Here is an 8,759-nt window from a genome sequence, read left to right on the forward strand (position 1 = left end):
AAAGGTTCTTCAGCCAAACAAAACATAAATGAATGTACACTTGAAAATAAAGAACTAAAAGACTAGAGCTATCAAAAGGCTGAATCTCGCAGTGAAACAAAATGATTTAATAGCATAGAAAGTAAAGTAAGCATTTTACACCTCTATTAAATTCTCCTTGCAAGTTTTCTCTGCAAATACAAAAAAGATGAGAATTCCATTTCCTTTATACGGATTGTTAAATTTTGTTAGTTGTGATTTATTTATACAGGTTTGACTAATGACTTGAAATGAAATAGCTATAGTAGGGAAATGATAAATTATCTCATGTATAACACTACTTAAACCCTAAACATGTGTTTATAGTTGCTGTTCTGGGATGTTTGCCAAAAGGACATTTTACTTAGCAAGTTATTTTAGTGTAAGTATTTTTTTTTTCCTATGCACAACAAAAAACTCTCCAAAAATAATAAGATAATATGGGGGAAAAATCTAATTTGCCTGCTGCTAAGAAGCACTGGGAAACAGATTTTCAAAAGAATTTACATGCTCTTTTAATTAAAGATTCATTTCTTAATATCATCTGGGTAGAGTTTTCAGGAAAAAAAAAAAGGTATACATTACTTCGAATTCCTCATCAAGCAAAAGTTTTGCTACCTATAAGCATAGTTTTAGGACACAGAAGAAGATTGGAATTAACTTTTTGCAGAGTTAGTTGAAGATAAAGGAAAATACACATTGAGCTAGAGCAAAAGAAACAAAAACTCTTGACTTCTCCTCCTGAAGATTCACTTTAATTCACTTTATGGTCACTATAAGTAACCGTACTAATCAATGTTCTTCAGATGAGGGAGGAAAAAAGTCTACTGTGTAATATTTATCATCACAAACCTTTATTTCTCAGAGCTCTTCATGACATAAAGAATTAGTCAACTTAAAGTAAATAATAACAAATGTGGCAATTAGAAGTTATTGAATCAGAAGCTCACAGTAAACATACTACCTCATCAAGCTATCAAAAGAAAAGACATATTCTACAGAAGCAGAAGACATATTAAACTTAGGAAAAGATTAAAGTTCAGTAAATTATATGCAAACCATAATAAGGCATACCAGAAGCTGCTTTGCTGAACAATTAGCTAAAAGCATAAAAACTATTAATAAAAACATTTTAAGTAGGTAGGTAGGTCCTTCCTTAAGTAGGAAGCTTGTGATAAAGCCAGTGGGTCCAACAGATAATTGAACTGAAAAGAACTAAAGAAAAATAAGACAGAAAAGCTAAATGGGCCCTTTGTGTCAACATTCATGGATATGGGGTGTTTCCACAACAGGGTCTTACCATGGAAGTCTCAAATATAAACAAAATATAAAGTTTTTGAAGAAATGGACAGAAAGCACACTATAGGATGACGAGTACCAGATATTATTTATTCAAAAAGTTTAAGGAAAGTCAAATAAAAATAAATGTTTTTATTTAAACCAGTAAAAGTAAAAGAATTGATAGAAAAAAATTTTAAGACTGCTTGGGACTGACCATTAAAATTATTGAGTAATATTCATTTGAATTTATTATTCATAAATTTGAGCAGCCTACATTGCAGACAAAAATAACCTGATCGTGTGTAATATGTAAGATCTTGGAAAAGAGATCTAGGGATCATTCTGGACAGTTAAAGGAAAACATCTGTTTGGTGCTAAAAAAATAGAAAATTCATATGCAAAAAGACCAGAGGTGCTGAGCATCCCTCCTCAAAGAAGAAAATAGGGCAGGAACCTTCAAGGTTAAAAAGGGACATCCAGAAGATGGTATATCTGAGGTCAACAAAATCATGAATTGTAAAACCATGAACAAAGTTGTGATCTTTTTCACAGTGTACAAGTATGAAGTTATTCTAAAAAAATTAACAAGTAACACGATTAAAATTTGAATAAAAGAATTTCATATCACACTGGATTAGTTGTGTCAGAGGATCTTGGACGTTCCAGAAATAGATATAAATTAGAAAAAGAATAAGTTAAGGACAGGTCATGAGCAGGATAATAAAGCCAATGGCCTGGACACAAATTATTACAACAGAAGTCCCTAACTTGTGAAGCTGGGAAGCTCCAGAGAGAGCACTGTGCTGCACCTGCTCTTTTTTTAATATTCATTACTGATGAGAACCAAGACAGTGCTAAGTTAACTAAAAGTTTAATCTGATCATGTGTAGTCATTTTCACTCATATTTTTAAGTAAACTGAGTGAAAACTGATGAGCAGATGGCTGAGAGAAAAAAAAAAAAAAAGAATGATTGACATCTATCAAAATCAAGAAGGCAGAAAAAATCTGGCCTAAAAAGACAGGGACTACCAGAAAATAAGATATTGGAAGAGAAAATAATAGACTAAGAAGACCTTTTTTAAAAAAGGCATCTATTTACTAGGTTTGAACAGGTCACTGCAGTAAAGGGATTGAATACTGTCATGGTTCACATAACAGAATACCCATCCTACTGTGAATTGAGAGAGTGAATATAGGAGTTTGGCATAGATGCAAATAATAACCACATCCTAAATTTTAAAGTCAGTCCTGTGGGAAGAAGGGGTAGGAAAGAAAGGAAAAACAAATCCATTGAGTGAATAAATAATATATTATACAATCTTTGCTCAAATAGTAATAAAATGAAATATGGTCCTAGTAATTAAAGCCATTCTTGCAAATTATACAGAAATATATAGTTTATTTATGGAAAGTTCCTGTGAACTTTCACCTTTCACCTTTCCTGAAATGGCCAGACAGTTTTGAGGAAACTGTTTCAATTGCATGACTCTAAGAGAAAAAACATAGGTGAGAATAACAAGCCAATGGGGAAAAGATCTCAAACAACATTTGTTTTTTTGGTTGAATTGTTGTCCTCTATCTCTTAATCGCTGTTTTCGTAATGAACATTCACAGTCCATTTCTCTCAGCAAGAATTTCTTCTGTTACCAGGCTCTGGTCTGTTAGGCACTTCCATTCTTTCAGTCCTGTCATTTCCTCGTTTCATTAAAGACAGCTTTCATTTCATAGTCCCAGCATGGGTTTGCATTTCGAGGGCAGGAGAGGAGTTCAGCTCACTATGTTAATAAAGTCATGCATGGTTCCAGCTTGTTATCTTTAAATTTTACCCAGCAAGGACAATTGCTTTCCATTAAAAACAATAATAAATTCAAACTCTGCTGCCATTGCAAGCCAATAATTCTGATCACTTTCTCCATAACAAAATTACAGATGAAATGGATGTTTAATATGTTTGTGGCTGATGAAGTTCTCACTTTGATTCTGTAGACAAGGGAGGGAGATTTGTGTGTCCAAAAGAATCTCTACTTGCATTATCTCTATGCTTGGAAAGGGCCACTGAGACTTTAGCAGACAGAAACMGGGTCACTTAATTCTTTCAGCTTCTCTGTGTTGATCTGTTTAGTGGCACACTGTTCCTGTTAATGTGCTTCTTAAATATTAACGTTCATATTAAGGAGATGGCCTCTTTCTTCAGAGTCTCCTGCAGCAATATTTGTGATTCCCTACACATTTTTTGCACCAGTCTACCAGGGATATTTTCATACATTGATTTTCAGAAGGACAAAAGTGTCAACTCCTAAAGGAATTGGGCATTAGTGATGTACAATACTACAATCCCTAGAAGTGAGGTGACAAGCTCAGACACAGTCTGGGGAACTGCTCAGGGCTGCATTGCTGCCATCTGCTCACTGCCAAGTGAGTTCTGGGGTCCAGAAGGGACTTCTGCTTTAAAGATGGTACCTGGCAGTCCCCCAAAATCTAACTTTTCCATGCTGCCCATGTGGTTCATTTTAATCTCCCAGCTCCTGACCCTCTGCAAACTTGTCTCAGGTTATAGGTCTTCCTTGTTGTTGTTTAATACATCATTTTAATTAGGTTCACTGGCACTGGAGATGTATGTACCTTGGATGTTACTGTTACCTCTGTGTTCATTTTTTAATATCAGACAACTTCATGGAAAAAAAATAGATTGGTTTATTCCAGGAAATCTAAAGTGAGAGAACTGGAGAGTTCAAGACAGGGTCACAGAGAAACATAAACCAATACAATTTAATTTAGTTTGTGCTTAAAAAATTATTTTCTTCTTATTGGCCTTCCAACCGAGTTGTACCAAAAAAAAAAAAAAAAAAAAAAAAAAAAGAGGTGAAGGAAATCAGGGTCCCTTCTGCTCCTGGGGCTAAGTTTTCCCTTCTGTTTACTCCCCTGATTCAGACTGCAGTCACCTTCTTTCATCCTGTTTGTTATTCTTAACTTGGTTTATCCTACCACTCCAATGCAATTACATATTTGTCTCAATTCACAAGGAATGAACGGTAAGAATCTGAGTGAGGGACAGAGGTGCATATGGCAGTGTCACGACTGCATATTATAGGAAACATCATCATGCATTCTTAAACTGCTTTCAAATCAAGGTTATTCAAAAGGTCAGTGATAGTTTCTAACATGCACCTATGAATGGAAACAGCATGACATAGTGGCAATACAGATGGCAAGGTCCTGTGATACCCTTTCAATTAAAAACCCTGTTTCTCCATCCTCCATTTTATAAATGTCAAGGATATTGAAGAAATAGAATATGAACTCTTTCTTTTCAAATCAAGTGCCTCATGGATGTGCTGCAGGTAAGCACAGCAATAGCTGATTTATAAAGCCCTGATGGCCTCAAGTGTAATGTAAAGCTAAGGTGCTCACCTCAGTATCACTTTGTGTGTTAAGTGTTTGCCCTGAGGATAGTTTTTGAATCTCTTTCCTGAACTTACTGTCTGCATTCCAGCTCACCAATATATAGCACCTATGATCAGCCTTCCTCTGGTGCCCAGTGTTCACATGGAGAATGGGGTTTTTCAAACACTTTCCTTTTCAAAAGGCTCGATTAACATTTTTGCAGTATTTCATGGTATATCCACATTCTTAGGAAGATGGATAGAGCAGAGACTAGATAGATCTAAGCTAATCTCACAGCTGTTACTAGAAACCAGATCCAGGAGAAGAAAACAGGATAATGGTATAAATGAGAAAATTCAGTAGCAAGGCAGAAAAATGTGAGAAAGGGGTAGGGATAATGATGAAAAGAGAAAACTCTAGGAACTACAATGACAAATGCACATATGTAGAGAAATAACAATGTCAGCCCTTACAGAGAGATTAAGAAATGGGAACCCAGCCAACACAAGGAATGGAGGAACAATATTATAATTGTTCTTGAGAGATATGGCAATGAGCCATTTAGTCTGCTTGTTTTTACCTTGGGTCATTGCCCAGACTGGACAATTAAAAGGATATTTTTGTCATGGAATCAGTCATTTTATTTTACTGTGGTTAAAAAAGTGTCACCATCAACTGTGTACATTGATTTAATCTGTAGTTATAGGATTTTGTGAAAAAAAATSATTTGTTGTGGTTCAAAAAAGATCAGAAGTATGGTACTGGTGTGCGTGATCTTTTTATCCAGAGGAGTCTGCAAATGAAAGAATCATTCTAGCACCTTCTTTACCTCTCCCCACCAAGCAAATTTTTAATGCAAAATGCCAACCAATTTTTTTTTTTATGATCACCTGCACCTTTCCTCTCTCCCATCCAGATTGGTGACATTTGCCAAAAACACAATGAATCTTTAAATAGAACCTTCTGAAATGGTCATTCCATTCATTTTTTTTCCATCCAAAGCTAAAGAATGGATGGTGATGCTTTATATTCAAAGCCATTAGCACATCTGTTTTCCAAGGCTCTTTTTAAGAGTTTCTATGTTTAGCAAAAAAGTTATTTTAGTYGCATCTGATCCTACAGGATTAAAGAACTTATAAGCCTGAAACTTGACTAAGGTAGAGCTTTTAAGAATGAGAAATTTCAAATTTAGTCAAGCGGGTGCTAATCTGCTGGAATTAAACATTATATTTTTGTATGTACCCCAGCSGTGCCTGAGGGAATTTAAGTCTATAGCTGCCACCTTCCAACACACTATCTTGTTCATTGAGCTATGAGATCATCTGTTGGACATGCCATTTCCTATGAAATCCTTCAGTTGTTGAGCACAAGTGTGAGAATGACCTTTGCTTAGTGAGTAAGTACTGCACTTGGAGATAGGACACCTAAATTCCAGTGGAGTGAATGGAAGTCTAAAAGTGCCATTCCCCAAAGTGATGTAAGCTTGATGCTTAAACTATCCCTCAGGAGACATGAAAGGTGGATTTAAATAACCTCATTCTGCAGAGGATACAACTGGGGTTTGAGTCTGACACGTCACTGAATAAAGGCAAATCATCCTCACATGTTTTAACAGCTTAAATGATTTGACAAATTTTTCATCAATTATTTTAAAAGAGTAAATTTGTGTTTTTAGATGAGCTTATTATTTCTCAGGGAAAAAAAGTTTCCTTTCTGTTTGGTATATCTTCTTAAGTGCCTAAGTATGTGAAACATGAAAAATAAGTATTTGAAAGAAGTAACATAATGATTGCACTCAGAGAGGTCATTTTTCATAATTGATGTCACATACACAGAATTTAAATTGTTATCAGTTTCTTATGGTTTATGCACATATTTATTCATCTAGCAGTGCTTGAGTTCTGTCTATGTCTGATTAGGTTTGAGAAAAGAAACAAGGAAAAAATATCTGTAAGGGAAAAAAAGGAATTAAAATTTCATTGTCTATAGAGTTTGAAATAAGAAAAAATAAACTTCAGATCACAATATCACATCACATTCTGCCTAAAAAAAAAAAAAAAAAAAAAAAAAGTTGACAGTTTGCTTTCTGTATTTAGTTACAAACGGATCAAATGAAAACACACAAAATCAGGCTCAGATCCAAGAGCAAGACATCTTATTCTACCAATCCTATTTGTCTAAACACACACCCAAGATCCACATCATCAGGTCAGAGATGGAATTTCAAGAACAATCAGTCAAGAGAATCAAGAGAAAATTAAATGAAACTTTCAAGGCAAATTGGCAAATTCACCTTGAAAACAAACCTCTTCCCACTCAGCATCAGTGGAACTGTTGGAAGATGCCAAAGTCACTGTGCCTTCTGACATGAGGGGGAATTGCAGGAGTAAGAAGGTATGTGGAATGATTTGCTAAGTAGTTTGGTGCAATGTTCCTTGGTACTATCTGGCATATAAAAACCTGTAGTCCCAATTGTTTTCTAGATGCACTAGAAGCTCTGTGAAAACTTGGAGTTAACTATAGAGCCACAGGAAAATATAGGCGGAAAAAAAACCTCTAGATACCTATAGACTAATTCTTTTTAAAGCAGAGCTTGTTAGAGTAGATTGCTAAGGGCCACGTCCCTTTAAGTTTTGTTAATCTGAAAGGATGGAGATTCTGTAGCCACACTGGACAATACGTTCCAGTGTTGGCACTCTGACTGTGAATGTTTTTATTTTTCTTCCATTGTGATAATTGTTTCTTGTTCTTCCACTATGCACCTCTGGGAAAACTATGGTTCCAGCTTCACTACATATTGTCTTTTGGAAGTTGAAGACAACAGTAAAATCCACGCCAAGCCGTTTTTTCTTAAGGTTGAATAAACTCAGATGTCTTTGACTCTGCTTGTATGGCTGGTGCTCCAGCCCTCAATCATCCTGATGGTCTCCTGATTGACTCCAGTGCCCTTCTTGCACTAACAGTTGAAAACTGAACACAGTACTCTAGCTGTGAACTCACAAGCACTTGAGGAATAATTTGTAAGAATCATGTCCATTCTGCTGCCTATACTTCTGCCAATATCACCCAGTGCATGGTCTTTTTGCCACAAGCAACCAGAGGAACTGGAGCATACTCCTCTCCTAGGAGATCAGCAACTTAAACTTAAGGCCAGCTCTCTAACATTGGCACAGTCATCTGAGGAGCCATAGCCAATCTTGAAATTGTTTTAACCCCTCCTTGGCAGAGCAGTTTGTCCTTTCTGTTTCCTGACACAAAGGCACACTGAAGGATCGTGTTCAACTTGGTATCCACCAAGACCTCCAGGTGTGTTTTTCTGCCCACTCTGAGCCCCATACCACTATATGATGTTCTTGTTGGATCATTTGTGCAAGCTGTTGAGATCTCTCTTTATAGCAGCTGTGCCCTCTAGTGTATCAAATACTCCTCCAAATTTGGCACTATATGCAAACTGAAGAATGTACTCTGAGGATCATCATCCAAGTTGTCAATAAAGACGAAGTTTACTGGCCCCAGTATTAAGTCCCGAATGACACTGACTGCTAGCTGGAGTTGGTGCTGTTGCTTACAGTSCTTTGAGCTCAGGAGTCCAGAGAGTTTTCCATCAACTTTATCATCTATTCAACCAATTCATATCTCGCTAATTTGGCTATTTCTTCTTCACTTCCTGGAAATGGCCTTTCGGAGGACTAATGTGAGGCCAACTGTCCTGTAGTACCCTATGTCTTTCTTCTGGAATATTAGCACGATGTTTGCCTTTTCCCTTCTTCTGCAGTGGGTAATGCTTCATCCCACAGATCCAGTTAGCAGACTTCACTCCCGCCTTGGCAGTGTCAGTTCAGTTCCAAAGGGGAGATATTCAGAAACATCGGGAGATGATATGCACAAATGAACTGTACCATGCTTTCACATGGTTGTCTCACAGGCAGAATGTGGGCAGAGTCTGTTCAACTGAATGAAAATTTTCCCACAAAAAGACATTTTAAACTGCTACACTTCCCCCAAATGCAAGATAAATTGCTTCTTAATGCTTTGCCAACTAGTTAAACTAGTTAAACTAGTTAAACTAGTTAAA

The sequence above is a fragment of the Nothoprocta perdicaria genome, unplaced genomic scaffold (assembly GCF_003342845.1).
Source record: "Nothoprocta perdicaria isolate Ctin4 unplaced genomic scaffold, notPer1 scaffold_293, whole genome shotgun sequence".
Lineage (NCBI taxonomy): Eukaryota > Metazoa > Chordata > Aves > Tinamiformes > Tinamidae > Nothoprocta > Nothoprocta perdicaria.